Source organism: Malurus melanocephalus, unplaced genomic scaffold, assembly GCF_030028575.1.
Source record: "Malurus melanocephalus ecotype Western Australia unplaced genomic scaffold, MMel_1.1 scaffold_122, whole genome shotgun sequence".
NCBI lineage: Eukaryota > Metazoa > Chordata > Aves > Passeriformes > Maluridae > Malurus > Malurus melanocephalus.
The window spans coordinates 65,858-80,225 of record NW_026623354.1 but is presented as its reverse complement, the minus strand read 5'-3'; positions in this window follow the sequence as shown (position 1 = coordinate 80,225).

Genomic DNA, 14,368 nt, shown 5'->3' with positions numbered 1-14,368 from the left:
CAATCTGCTGAGCTTTAAACACATTAGGAACGAACATTATATATTTTACAGCCCTGGTTTGGGAGAAAATCCTACATCTGGAAGAAAAGAAACAAAGAGCTTCCTTTCCTGATTTGTGTGCGTGTTGTTTGGGTTTTATTTTATTTTCTTTTTTTCCAGAAAGATGGTTGCAGCTTGAGAGGCACCAAGCAGTAAAGAAGACTGAAAGTAGTTAGTCTTGGTGGAGGTGAACTGTGCGGTTAGAGGGCAGGAAAGGAGGTCAGAGGTAGATATGATCAATACAATATTGCACAGGAATTGCCACAGCGGACACCTCGTGCCTACTTTGTGCGAGCACTTATAAATACCTGTCTGTATTGCCAATCCCTGGCTCAGCTGAAAAAGGTTCTGTGTCTTTGACGCGAGGCAAGAAGATCTCCATCCCCGCAGTTCTACTGAGATTACTCAGCTGTGAACAGATAACTCGATACAAAGAAGAGGAAGAAAAAGCCAGGAAAAAAGTAGAAGCAGACAATTTCATAGAGCCCAAACCAGACAAGACTCTCTCTGATGACCAAGGGAAAAGCTTTGATAAACGGTAGGGCAGCTCCTCAAATCCAGGTCTCTGAAAGTGGGGGTGGAACACTGCAGGAAATAATATGAGAGTCCCTGCTGTGGGAGTCAAGGGAGACAGGGAAAATAGTTCAGGTAATAAAAAAAATGTTAATATTACAAGAGTGGAATGCATCTGAGTATAATTCCAGACTTTTAAGTTCAGTTTTCAAATCTTGGAGAAAGAAAGAGGCAGCCTGCTGCCATCTCACTAGTTTGTCACATTGGGTTTAAGGTATGGAATAAATCAAAACTTTTTTTTTTTTTTTTGGAACATGGTACAAAGAAATGCATTAATAATACATGAAAAAATGTTCATCACGTTGGTGTGCATCAGTGGAAACACTATTTTAAAGCAACTATGAGCAACACATGAAAAGATTTGACCCAGGTTTCACTTCTGATGTGCCAGGGTGGGGGCAAGGTGAGCATTTCTCTTACCTACTGATGTGTTACATCTGTGACTTCCCACTTGGGTAGAGGAGTCGGGTTCCCAAAGCAGGGATGATTTTTTTTCCCCTACAAGCAAGCAAGGAAGTTTGAATCCTCTGAGCCACCCCCTCTAAGTGCATTCAAGAGGAACAGAGAGTGAAATAAAACAAAACCTCCCAGTTAGCTGGTAGCTGCCATGCCTTCTTTTCCTATTCATGCTGAATGTTTAAATGTCTAAAGACTCTGATGTTTGCTGAGAGCAGCACTGGTATTTGTGCTCAGCACAGCACCAGTGCAGACATGGGACACACACCTACATCCTGTACCTTTCTAAAGGATTGTGATTTCCTTCCCTTCAGCTTCCAGATACACACTTTAAAACAAMAAMAAAAAAAAAAAAATTAAAGGTTGTTCTGATTAAAAGTACACAATTTCTATTTATGGAAGAGCATAGCTGCAATAAATATTTGTTTCTAAGCCAGCTGAATCTATCAGCAATCAGAGTGTGGGAAAGATCAAAGGGAAGACACGATAAACAYGAAAATGTTGTTTGTGATTTGGATGGTGGAAGCGCCCAAATGCTCCACACAAAAATGGGGCCTCCTGCAGCCAATRCTGTACAGGCAAAAAAAAGCAGAATTTTCTGAATCACCAACAATCTCAACAGGCAAATTTAACCCAAGGGGGGTGAAAACAGATTATCTCTGTTAGTGACCAGAATGAGGAAATGCTCATTTTGCCAGAGCATYTCTGGTTTGCAAGAGCTGTGGGCACCCTCTCCCCAGCTGGTGACGTGGTGACAAGAGGTACCTGGGCTCTGCCACCTCTGTGGGGCTCTCTGTCCAAGAGGGAGCCCTTGTGCTTCAGGAATAAAACAGCTTTGCTTCCACCAGCCCTTCCATGAGCTCCCTGTCCTCTCAGGGCTGCTCAAACACAGCCAAACGGGATGATTTCCTGCTCTTGGTGGATAGAGAGAGGGAGCAATGGACAGTTTTGTGACTGTGCTGCCCCAATATGACACAAGTGGTGTCCCACTGTCCAACACACACTGGAGGACACCTGAGCTGTGCCTGGACACACCGAGAGGGAAGGTGTGTGCTCTGCTCTGCCTGTCCTGCCCGGTGGGAGAACCTCATCTGACAGTCCTCAGAGGGCTTTCTGCACATTTCATTCTTCTCTCCATCACCCCATTACCCTCCTCGACCCAGATGTTCAGGTGGAGGGTGAATTCACTGCTCCAGGAGTCACTGCTCTCCCTATATATGCCATCAGCCTGTTGTCACCATCTTCATTTGTAGTTTTGTGAACTACTTTTACCTTATTTAATAGACTCTCACAATAGGAAAAAAGGCCCTAAGGAAGGAGAATAAAAATTGTTACTTTGCTAAGACCTAGCCTGGCAAATTTCAGCTCAGAAACCCCAGAGAATGCAGAAGAGATTAATGAAAATGCTGAGAATCACCATAATAATTCCAACTACMAGCACCAGTGTCAGCAGGCTCAGCAGGGCCTGTCATTAGAAAGCCCCCTTTTAAATGGGTGTCCCTCCTATTAGTTAAATTATCTACACTGTGGCGAAGAATATTCCAAGGTGACAGGAATTGGAACAGTACAGACTGCTAAAAATGAAAATCAGATAATTGCTCATAAATTACTTCTGGGGTCTTTCAAGATCTTTCAGTCTTGCTGACTGAAAGGCAAGTCATTCGGAATGCAATAATTAAAATAAAAGCTGCAACATACAGGAAATGTGGTTGGAAGGAAGATATTAAGAGATGTATTGTACCTGCATAAATTATMATCTGGTTTTTGATAGCATCCTGAATTCACTCTTATTAAAGCAGGTAAGGATGAGAACCTTGGCATGGAGASCAACTCTGACTCTGGTCCCTGATCTTTTCCCTGGATCTTCACACATATTCCAGCCAGGGGTAAAATGGGTCTGGAAATTATTGTGCTTTCTCAGTTTTTCCCCCGTGCTGTGTCTGTTTAATGCTCATCCCTGACCCCAGGGACCAGCAGATCTTCAAGGGTGGCACAGCAGCTCTCAGATCCCCTCATGCCTTCAGCCCCTTCAGAGAACGGAGACCGCCCTGCTCAAACGAATTGAAGGGAAAACCCCAAATTTCCTCCCTTGGGATGGGACCTCAAGCCTTAACCAGGAAAYATTTTAAACAGAAGGCCTTTTCTCCTAATTTGCCACATCTGARGGTAAAATTAATGTCACTTGGTGTTCAGCAGAGCCGTCTCTATATTAGTTTTTTTCAGCAGYTTTAGATGAAAGTTGCTGAGAGCGGAAGGGGTGCTCTGATGAGCTGAAGGTCAAGACATCATCACCTTTTCAGCTGTATTCTCTCTTCTTTTTCTGATCATCCCACACAGCTACCAACTGTTTGGAGGAAGATAGCCATGCAGCTCTAGAAAATGTCTGTTAAAAATYCATTTGACACTCTTTTACTGCTGACCACGTTTGGTCTAAAAACATTAAGAAACTATTTCACTCCTCTTGGCATTTATTGGACTACATGGAGATGTTTTTTTCAGACATTACCTGTTGTTTTATTTTAAAGCCAGACTGTATTTTGCTAGTTGCCCAGAGGATTTCATGCATGGGCTACTCTATAAATAAGACTTATTATTCCCCAGTGACAAATGCAGTTTCTTTCTCAGAAGTTCTGTARCAGCTCATGTGGGATAAACAGGAGTTTTCTGATGGTGTTCAGTTTCACAATTAAATGGGAGACACTTTATGCTAAAAAAGGGGTAGATAACCAGTTGTCAAACCACCTTTTAATTGTTGAGGCCAGCTCTTCTGCCTGTGAGTTACAGCTGGGCAGTGAGAACAAGATGACATCAGTCACTGTGATTCTCAGTGGTTCCCCAGAGAAATAAATTTGGTCACCCCAATCAAATTTACAGCTAGCAGGAGGCAGGGGAAGCTGTAAAATCTACCAGGCTAGCATAACAGGCTGGTACTGTTATCCTGATCTCAGTGAGGCCAAGGGCTGTACAAGCAGCTGAAATTCCCTGCGGTGTTCAAGACAAGGCAGAAGAAATTCTTCAGGACAACCACTGCGGCATGGACAGCACCGTCTGTTTCTGGGAGGAAAACGCAGSATTTTTATCTTCAGGGCTGCTTCTCTGCACTTTTTGCTAAAACTAAATTAACCCCATGAACAYAGAACAAATGTACATATACTACAGGGCTCCTTTCATGAATAAAGGATGCCAGGTCACCTAACCTCCATCCAAATGAGTGGCGCAGGAAGGGAGAGAGAAGTGAAGGTAATTTGGCGTTAGAGCAGGGAGGAGACAGAGGGTTACACATAGCTGAATCATCCARCAACCCAATCTGCCAGAAAATAGCAAATATCACAGAAATCCACGTGATTTTCATCAATCTGTCCCCTGCCCCAGCACTGCTGGAATGTTCTCTAGCTGGATCTCAGAGACATTTCACAGTGGAGATATCTCAGGCACAGCCCATTCCTGGCACAGCCCATTCCAGCATCGATCTCACTGCAAGGTTGGACCTCAGCACAAAGGGAAGGACAGGGATGATTTCTCCAGTTATGACTTCACTTCCCCACAAATAATGCTTTTTCCCCAGTTCCATCACCTAAACCTCCCTTAACACCCAGTAGTTTAATACATGTTCAAAATTTCCATTACAKGGAGTCTTTACCATTCTTCCTGCTCTTTAGGCTCAGGAAATACTTTGCGTAGGATTCAGGTCACTGAATTCATTCAGGATTGCAGGTGGGAGTGTTCCTGCAGCCTGACCTTTCTATAATCTGTAATTCTCAGTGGCTGTGGTTTCACCTTTATCTGGGAACTTTTAGGAAAAAAAATCTCTTTTGGAACGATGAGAAAAAGGCTGATTAAATAACTGCCTGTCATCTTCTGGGATGGTTATCCCTCAGTGAATGCCTGAAATCAGCAGTCAAGAACAAATAATCCACCTGAGGGCAGATGGAGATCAGGMTGCAGAGTTGGTGGTTCATGAGAGATCTCAATTTCTGCATTGCCAGTTCCACGTGCTCCTCCTAAATTTCTCTGCTCCTTTGCCCACACTGCTTCTCCATACTTACTGTTTAAAAGCATTTACATGAAAAATGTTCTAAAGGGAGAGAGGTTAGCAAAACTGTCAACTGGGCTAAAAATATTAAGCAAATMATTTCCAGCCTCCATGAAGTAATAGATTTCTAGTGCTGCTTACTCAGGACTTYTAGCAGGCTGCTGTACTCACAGGAGGGTGCTTTCTTAGCTTATTTTGTGCATCCGTTTCATGCAGAATATTTGTTTGCTTCTGTGAGTGAAAAACATGTATTTTCTGATGGAGATTGCTTACCTCAAGGAAAAACTAAATGTTGATCTTCAGCCTTGAGAATACTGACTTTTTGTGCAATTTAGCTAGCAAATCACAGAATCATAGAGTCATAAATGCCATGATGGAAGGGGACATTAGGGATCTGATCCAACCTTGTTTGGCAAAAGCATGGTCTAGACAACATGGCCCAGCAACTTTCATGCTGAATCTCAAAGTGCCCAAACATTGGGGAATGCAAATGTAAAACCATATCTACTCTTGAGGAATTTCTCCAAGCTGGAGCAGATACATCCTCARAAAAGACAGTAAAAATATGTTGGCATTAAGTCTGAACTCAAGTTTTAGTACTTGAACACGTATTAGCCCAAGTCTGAGCATTTCATTCCTGTGCCTTTTTTCACTGGTGGACTTTTATGTTCTTTGAATTTTATATTCTTCTCTCCCTCCTTGGCCACAACTTTGTTTTCCTCCATCAAGAGAAGATCTCTGCCTCTCCAGATAATCATTCAGCCACCCAAACCTGCGCATCTAGACAGATATCATGTCTGTCCCAGTAAAAGTKGGGCTGCTTTGGCAGCTCTCCTACTGGAGAGTTCCTGTGTTTTTTGATCTGCACTGCCTCTGCCCAACTGCTCAGGGCTCACCTCTGCACCTGAATGAACTGCGCCATATTTTTGGTGAAGAAACAGGGAAGAGAGAAGAATGGGCACCCTCCTGCACTGGCTGAAAGAGGACAGAAGGAATAGAGGAAAGAGGGAGGGAGTGAAGCTGCCAAACACAACCACAGCGTGTGACATTGGGACAGACAGCACAGAGGGGACAAGTACACAAGGATGGAGCAAATGATGCAGTTTGTTTACTCTGCAGTGATGAAAGAGAAAGGTCATTTTCTATACACCCAGGCTCAGAGGCTGGCGTATACAATTCATATATACGTATTTAAAGTCTTCTATATCTCTCTGGCTCAGGCTGCCACTCATTTCTAGTCTTCTAACAAGCAGGCTTTTGAACAGCGTTCACGCTCACTTTTTAAGTTTCCAAAGAAGCATCTCTTGCTGTAGAGGCTGCTGCTAATGAGARATGAGGCAGAGTGAGGAGACAGCACTACTCCAGGTCGTCTCTGTGCTGTGCCATCCTGTGCTGTGTGAGCAGATGACAGCAATGCTCTCCACTGCTCTGGCTGCTCCGTGTGGGTCAGAGTCTGTGTTAGCACACAAGTAACCATTAACCTGGCCTTTGCAACTGGCTTCCAAAAACATCTCTGAGCGTTCACCTTTTGTTCTGTGTGTAACAGTCGCATTCAAGAAAGTGTCAGTGAGCAGCAAGAYAGGGCTTGCTAGGACAGGAGTCACAGAAAAAGCAAAGTCGTGGCAGCAGAGAATTCACCCCAGCCTGGGAAAATAAAGAAACTCTCGGTGCCTGTCTGTGCAAAGGGAGCTGCCCTTCAATTCACAGTCACAGCAAGGGGCTGCAGCCACAAAGTCCCCCAGCTCTTCCCACCATGGGCACCCAACTGACAACACCTGTGTGGCAGGAGCTGCAGGTTTCTCTGGTCTGCAGTGGGGGCATCTATTGAAATGGGTGCTCAGCATCTCTTAGCCTTGGTCCTTTGGGATTTTATTCACAAATAAAAAGCATATGAGTAATTCCTCTCTCCAGCCACATCTGCTTCAGASTCAATGCTAGAGGTACTTGAAATATTGCAGCCTGAAAAGAAGGTATCCTATATGTACCTGAAAGGGTATTTCCCCTCTTACTGATGCACAAAATATGAGACTGAGAACTGTGTGTGCACAATGTTACATTAATAATGCAGCAGAGCTGCCTGACCAAACATGTTGGACGGTCCCGGCAGAAGTTTTGCCTGCTCCTGTGACCCCATTTTCTCCCCTCCTCCCTTTTCAAAGACCAAATAAATTCCTTTTAACATGGTTGGAAAAGTTGAGAAAGTAGGCAGAGGAAGCAGCTACCTGCAAGTCACTGCTGCTGCTGCAGRGTTTATCACCCAAGGATATCTCCACACCTGCCTCAATCTCACTGGCACATTATAACTCCTGACCAGCAAGAACCCAAAAGAGACACAGAGAGTTACAGTATATTTTCTGCAAAAACACCTTTATAAGAAATGTCCCCACACTTGGAACATCGTTTCAGTACCAGCAGAAGATAAAACCAGTGATTCAACAACATCTTAATGGAAGACTCCCAYACCTTTGGAGGGCATCAAAGGAAAAGTTACCAAGACCTGGTATGGCTTTGATTTGCTATGTCCCTGAAAATAAAAAATGATGTCTACATAGTCTCACAGAGACATGGAAAACAGAAGAAGGAAAGATGACTCTTGCTCAGTTATTTAAAAAAAAAAAAACAAAAAAACAAAAAACAACCTTACAAAAGCTCACTGCCAGCTGTCTCTTTCTCAGCACAAGGCTTCAGGAGCTGGGCAGAGCACTGCTTGGTGAAATGGATATACTAAACATTGAGCAAAAGCCCTTCTCATTTACAGCTCTCCTACCTTCAGCAGAATTACATCAGGGATCTGCTCCATCTGTGGCACAGAGCTGTGCAATTTATACACCCTCCTCTGCCTTACAACTCCCAAGCTGCACTGTACAAGCAAGGAAGCAATAAAAGACGTGGTGCACAGACAAGGCTTGCAGTCTGCACTCAAGCTCTGATGCTGTAAAAAATGCCTAGCTGAAACAAAGATCTAAGTTCCACATCATTTATTTAACTTTCAAACGTCATATCCTAGGTTCTACAGTGATGGGCACTACAGAAAACACAATGAGAAATAGATGGRTAATTATGGTGGTGGTTTTGACTTTTACCATCATCTAAAACTGTAGTAAAGTCGGAAGACACAGGTTTATGCTTCTTGAGATACATGTTTAAATCGAGTTTGTGTCACAAGTGATCTGAATGTAATGGTCACAGCTTGACTCCTTACCAGTCTTAGATAAGTGACTGCGATTCGGAATTAGGCACAATTTTCTGTATCAGAGCAGGTGCATGGCACAGTTTGGTACAGATCAGCGTGACTGGCAGCACACTCGGAACCAGGAGAGAGCAAGAAACTTTAATTTCTGAAAGRAAGTTGTGATGTGTGTGGGATGCTCCCTGGGCAGCTGCCCACAACCTGCCTGCTCCTGAACCCGCAGCCTCCTGCAGTTTGAGAGAGGCACTGCTCGCTTTGGGAGCAGCGGAAGGGGCAGACAGAAGCAGCTGGTGGAAAAAAAAAATAAAAAACCCTGTTATGAGAACAAAACAGACATGAAAGATGTTTTAAATGGCACGTATGTATAGATCACAGGGGAACTTTGAAATGCTCGATTAAGTATTGAAGTGGCCATCACACAGCCCATAACCCCTGGCTGTTGGAGAAGCGCCGTGCAGGCAGGTACCGCTCGGGCTGAGCATCCTTTGATGTGCGGGTACATGGAGAGCGTGAGTCACGGCTCGGCGAGGGACCGGACACCGCGACCCCGAACGGGGACAGCGCCACATCCCCGCTGGCCGCGGTGCCGGGAAGGTTTGTCCCTCCGGCGTGGGTGGCCCTGAACCCGCACGATGTGACCCGGGACCTGCGCGGGGTGACAGCTCATGGCCACCATCCGCGGGGACGCTCCKAGCCGGCGGTGTCACCCAGCGGTGCCGCAGGGTTCTGGTTCTGGGCGATGAGAAGGGTTCCCGTGTGGGGCATCCCTGGGTGGCAATGTCCCCGCCTGGGGCCGCCTGTCCCCCGCGTCCCCGAGAGCCACGAGAGGGCACTGAAACACCGGCGAAGGGATGGAGAGCGCTCGGCTCCCGCGACAAACGCGGGGCTCCGGCGGTGCCACCGCCTTCCCTCTCATTATATCTTCAGATAAAATTCCAGAACAAAGGACCGACACAAGGATATGCTCATTGCGGMGCGTTTCAACTGCCCCTTACCGGGTCTGAAACAAAACCGGGCTGGGTAAACACCCGGCAATGGAGCGCTTTGTGCATCCGGAGCTCGTAAGATGCCATGAGACTGCAACGTTGCTGTTGTTTGTCAGGCTAAAATAATAATTGTATCGAAATTCATTTTTAATTAAACTGTTTGGTGTGCTCCGGGGATCTGCGTTGGCATGTGTGGAGTGCCCGTCATCGCTGTATCGGGGAGCTTTATCTGCACGATCAGTTAAGCTCAGTATATTTTAATTGAAATTCTTTCAGTCTTTCAGCTCTTACTTCCCCCTTCAGATTATCATTCATATTATAGCTGCATTTYATGCTTATCCTATCCTGAGTGATTAAAAGAATTATTCTGCCATTATTTTTAATGCTTCCCTCACTTTCACAATCTCTTTTTATTATAAACTCTTGCTGCTATGAGGGAATTTGGTGTGAATCAGTTCACACCTTTTTGTTAACTATAAACCACATGTAAGAAACCCCAGCAGAAAAAACATGCAGAACTGGATGACTGTCATTCTTGATAACTGAAAACATGCCATTAAGATAATATGAAATATTTTAAAATGTAACTGGAATATGCAAGATGTAAGTACTGRAATAATTTTAGCAAAACATACCCTTAAAATTTCCAGGAGGCAACCAAAAATCAAAAACGAAGAATGAAAAGAGAGCTCGTTACTGTCCTTTTTTTACACAACACATTTTATTTGCCTTCATGTAAATGAAGAGTCTTTTAAAATTTTTGTTGAACAAACTTAGCTCATCTTACTGTGAGAAAAAAAAAGGAAAAAGAAAACTAGGAGAAGCACAGGTTTCTTGTATGAAAGAAAAAGGGTAAAATTGAAATTATTTAAGGAAGAAAGATCTCAACTTGCATTTCTCCAATAAATCAAAATATTAACTTAGTTAAAAAATAATTTCTTCAGATAGTTGTATCAATTAATGTTTTCTCAGGATTGTTTTTTGTTTTAATTGAAAATGTGCTTTTAAAACTCTATCTGATAGTCATTGTCTCTCAGCTCACTGCTAAGGCACTATTTTCAGTTTAAGTCTTGGTGCTGAAAGCTGCGATCCTGAGCAGCCTGCGTTCCCAACCTCTGTTAGAAACAAAAGAGACAGGATSTAGAGGGAAGCTCAGAGAAAGGAAMAGCACTGRAGTTTGATTTTACTTCAGTGGGAACATGACATAAGTGAGGAGAATTAGTGTGAGCCCAGTTTTGGAGGACAGCAGTCCTGATGCTGACAAGGGAGAGGACCTAACCTAAGGTCTTGTTTCCACACCTCAGAGCCACAAGCCTCAGTGATATCCACTGCATTCTGCCTAAACCAGGCATTTATTTCATTTTCTGAGAGCTCAGAATTCTTACCAGTCATGACAGCATCATTCTGGCCCTCAGTGTGGACCTGCACCTTCTTTTAGGAGCTGCAAGGACCCTGGGAGTGAAGCTGTGCTGGGCAATCCACAATCACCTGCTCGACACGATTGCAGGGAACTTTGGCATTTGTTTGTCAGACCTTTGGACCTCAGGAGTTTTTATACCTCAAAATCCAGATCACTTGTGTGAGTCTGTCTATGCCAGTATGGTAAAGAAGAAAAAAACCCACTTTCTCTAAGAATATGTATTGCCTGGTGATGGTTTCCTAAGGAAAAAGCAAGGTTTCCTCTCTTGTGATATATTTCAGAMAGCTTGTACCAAGGGACACCKTTTTGTGGCTTACATGTAGGCTCCRGCAAATATTTTCTTKTGCTTCCAAACAACTGATTTGCATCCACAGTGTGTCTCAAAACATAGAATATTGGGAAAATACTTGCATATATCAGAGTGTATYCTATATGATTCTATTGTGTATCTGTATGTGTATGCATGCATGGAAATTCTGCATACAGCAGAGTGGGAACAACACACTGAAAATGCCCCCCAGTTTAATTTAGTAAATTCCTGGTTGCCCTGATTAAGGGGAGTACAAGATTTGTCGGCTCCTGGGCAGATGACCCATCTGTAGCACACTCTGTGTTTTCCAGCTTGGATCCTCCCATGGCCCAAAAAATCTTTGCAAATATTTCCCATTGCTCAGTGCAGCATCYCACCATGCAGGGAGAGCTGATCTCCTGAGTGATTTCCTCCCACTGGACTACCCAGCRAGGCAAACCTGACATCAGCACCCCCATCCACACACTCCTCTCTCCTGCACCACTGGGAAACACACAGAGCAATATTCTGCCTGCTGGGAGCAAACACCAGCCCAGCTCCAGACACCCTCTCCTTCTGGGAYGGGGGCAGAAAAATATATTTGCAAATTCACAAGGAAAATTCAACTTCCTCCCCCATGTTCTCCCTTTTTTTCCCCCACTCTTTTAAATGTCAGACTCCTACACAGTTTCTTTGAAAGTTCAAACAGTTAGATCAGTCTGGAAGCAAAATAAACCACAGCACATTTCACCTTTTGGAGAACTTTCCAAGAGACAACACGCATTTCAGAGTGGTGACGATTCAGCGTTTAGCTCTCTGGGGTTGGGGTGTAGACCTAAAAATTCAAAACATTTTTTTGTACATCTGTGTTGAATCATGGCTTATTTCTGATTAAGGTGGCTGAATTTCTAATATTAAATTCTTTTCTAAACTGATCACTTGTATTTAAGGACATCAGATGGAAATGCAGTTCTGCTCTAACACTGCTCACTCTGCTTAGGATCCAAGTTAACCGGGTTGGAAGGTTTCTGATTTTTCCTTCAGCTGTGTTTTGCCCGAGGTACAGCCTGTGACAACAGAGCACAGACTCTTTGACCTACCCGTGGCATTTTCTTTCACTGCACATGAAAGAATGAGCATCACTGGGAGATGCTCAGGCTGCTGCTCTTTCTCTTGTCCTGGTGCTTGACGGGGAGTTCATCCCCTCTCCCTCTCCTGCTSGTGGGAGGCTGGGTGCTGGAGGATCTCAGGCTGAGGGTACATGAGGCACAGCTGAGACAGCCTTCCCAGGCAATAAAGTGCCGTGGGAGATACTGGTTTGGTTTTGAACCCCGAGCTTTGAAGGGGAGTTTCTTCTGCTCTATCTTGCACTGAGAACTGAGCCAGAACAGCGAGATCACCACGTAAATACTGGGAAAAGTAATGGATGCAGTGCAATCACCCCGGCACACTTTGTGGGGAGTCTGTAAGCAGCCAAACACACCCAAACACAGGGCATAAATAAAGGGGGAGAGAAGAGTGAACAGRTTTGAGTCTTTACTGCACCTGGTWACAAGAGYTGCTTGTGTTTGCTTGTCCCTTCTTCACCAAACTGGGGCTGAGCTGGCAGCTAGTGCTCTCCTAACATCATCTCTGGTGAGCACTGCTTTTGTGTGTGTGTGTCACCATGCTGGCAGCACCCACCAGGAGGGTCCCTGATATTTTGGGGGCACACAGGGGGACAGTTCTGTGCTAAGGAAAGGGATTTAATGASCAGCAGTGGGTCTGAAGGGCCCCAATAATGATGCATGGCTGAGGCAGACAAGGCTGCTGGCTTGCACATCAYACACACAGGCTGTGGGAAGTGCACAGCAGGATGCTCCAAGCACAGTTTTCGAGCTGCTAAATGTGGGTTAGGCTGTTYATAACCTATCCAGGAGCCAGCAGGATACTGCCCAGGCAGCAGGCAGGGCAGCAGGCTCACACAGTCCACACCAGGAACAGAAAGAGGGCAGCAACTTTGTGTCCAGGGGAGAAAATCTCCTGCCTCCCAAGACATATGAGACAACTCAATTCATTACTGAAGAGGGCTCCACAGAGGTTTGGATTGCCCAGGACTTGTCACAGAACAATGTGACTCCCATTCCCCTGCATCAGGCCTGCCACAGATGCTGTCTGGGAAAGCAGGGTGGGGAGACAGGAGCACCGCTGCCCTTCTGTGGGACCTTCACAGCCCTGGTGGTTGTGGCTGGAGTTTAGGAGATATTTTTTAGATGTGCTGTGACCAGGTGATTGGCTCATATCAAGTTTCAGCAACTCAGTCTACTGCTGGGGAGCTGAGGGCGTAGGTGGGGCTGGCAGCACACAAGCAGCATGCTGGGTTCTGGCAGAACCCCTCGGATTGCTCAGGATGGTGGGACGGTGACAGGGACGTAAATCACATCTGCACTGGTGATCACAGTTTACCACAAGTCATCTCTGCCAGCTCTGTTTGCCTGGAGATGGCAGCTGAGTCCACCTCCACAGCATTTTCAGGCTGTTCCATGTCTGATATTTGCATGTGCTGAGCTAATGAAGAATTTTAACATATCATTTTTTTAAACTTAACAACTTCATAAACCTCAACAACCTACAAAATATTGTGATTTCTCTGTCTGGGGCCACTGGATTTACCCACCCCATGCCAAACTTTATTCCCCATCATCATTCATCAGGCAAGAGGAATGGCCAAGGACACCCTTTTTTTAGCCCCTAAGCCTAATTCTGTGACAGCCTAATATTTTKCCTTAACTCTTAGCTCTCCAACCAGAATCCCCTCAGCTCTGAATTAAAGAGATGACAGAAGCACTAAAAAGAAGGTTCCTTCCGTAACAACTGTGACTTCAGAATAAGTGGTCTCTTCTCAATATTAGCAACACAGAAACACTCTCGTTACCAAGCTCGACTCTGTGTACAGTCTGTGTGTAACCTTTTAAACAGCTTTTGCTGTAAAACACAAGTCTGTGTTTGCTGTAACAGAAGCGTTTCATTCCTCACAGTAGAATAAAAGAGTTTGCTGAAAGAGAAAGGGCATTGCGAGTCCCTGCTTTGTGCTCTGAATTCTTTTCCAGCATCTTCCTTTTAATACATCGCAAAAGGGGGGAGAGAAGAGAAAAAAACACATTAAAAAAAAAAAAAAAAGTGTTTTAGAGTGTTTTCCCAAGAAATATCACACACTGAATTGAAACACCTTATCTACAAGGAGGTCCTGGTGGCAAGTGTAGAAGCAACACAGGAAAAAAATCAATACAGCCTGCAGAGATTAAAAACATACTGGAAAAACATAAGGAAAATGTAACAATTAATGCCAGTTGTACACATAATACGTGAAAACAAAGCRGAGAGGCATTAGTCCCTACGCACA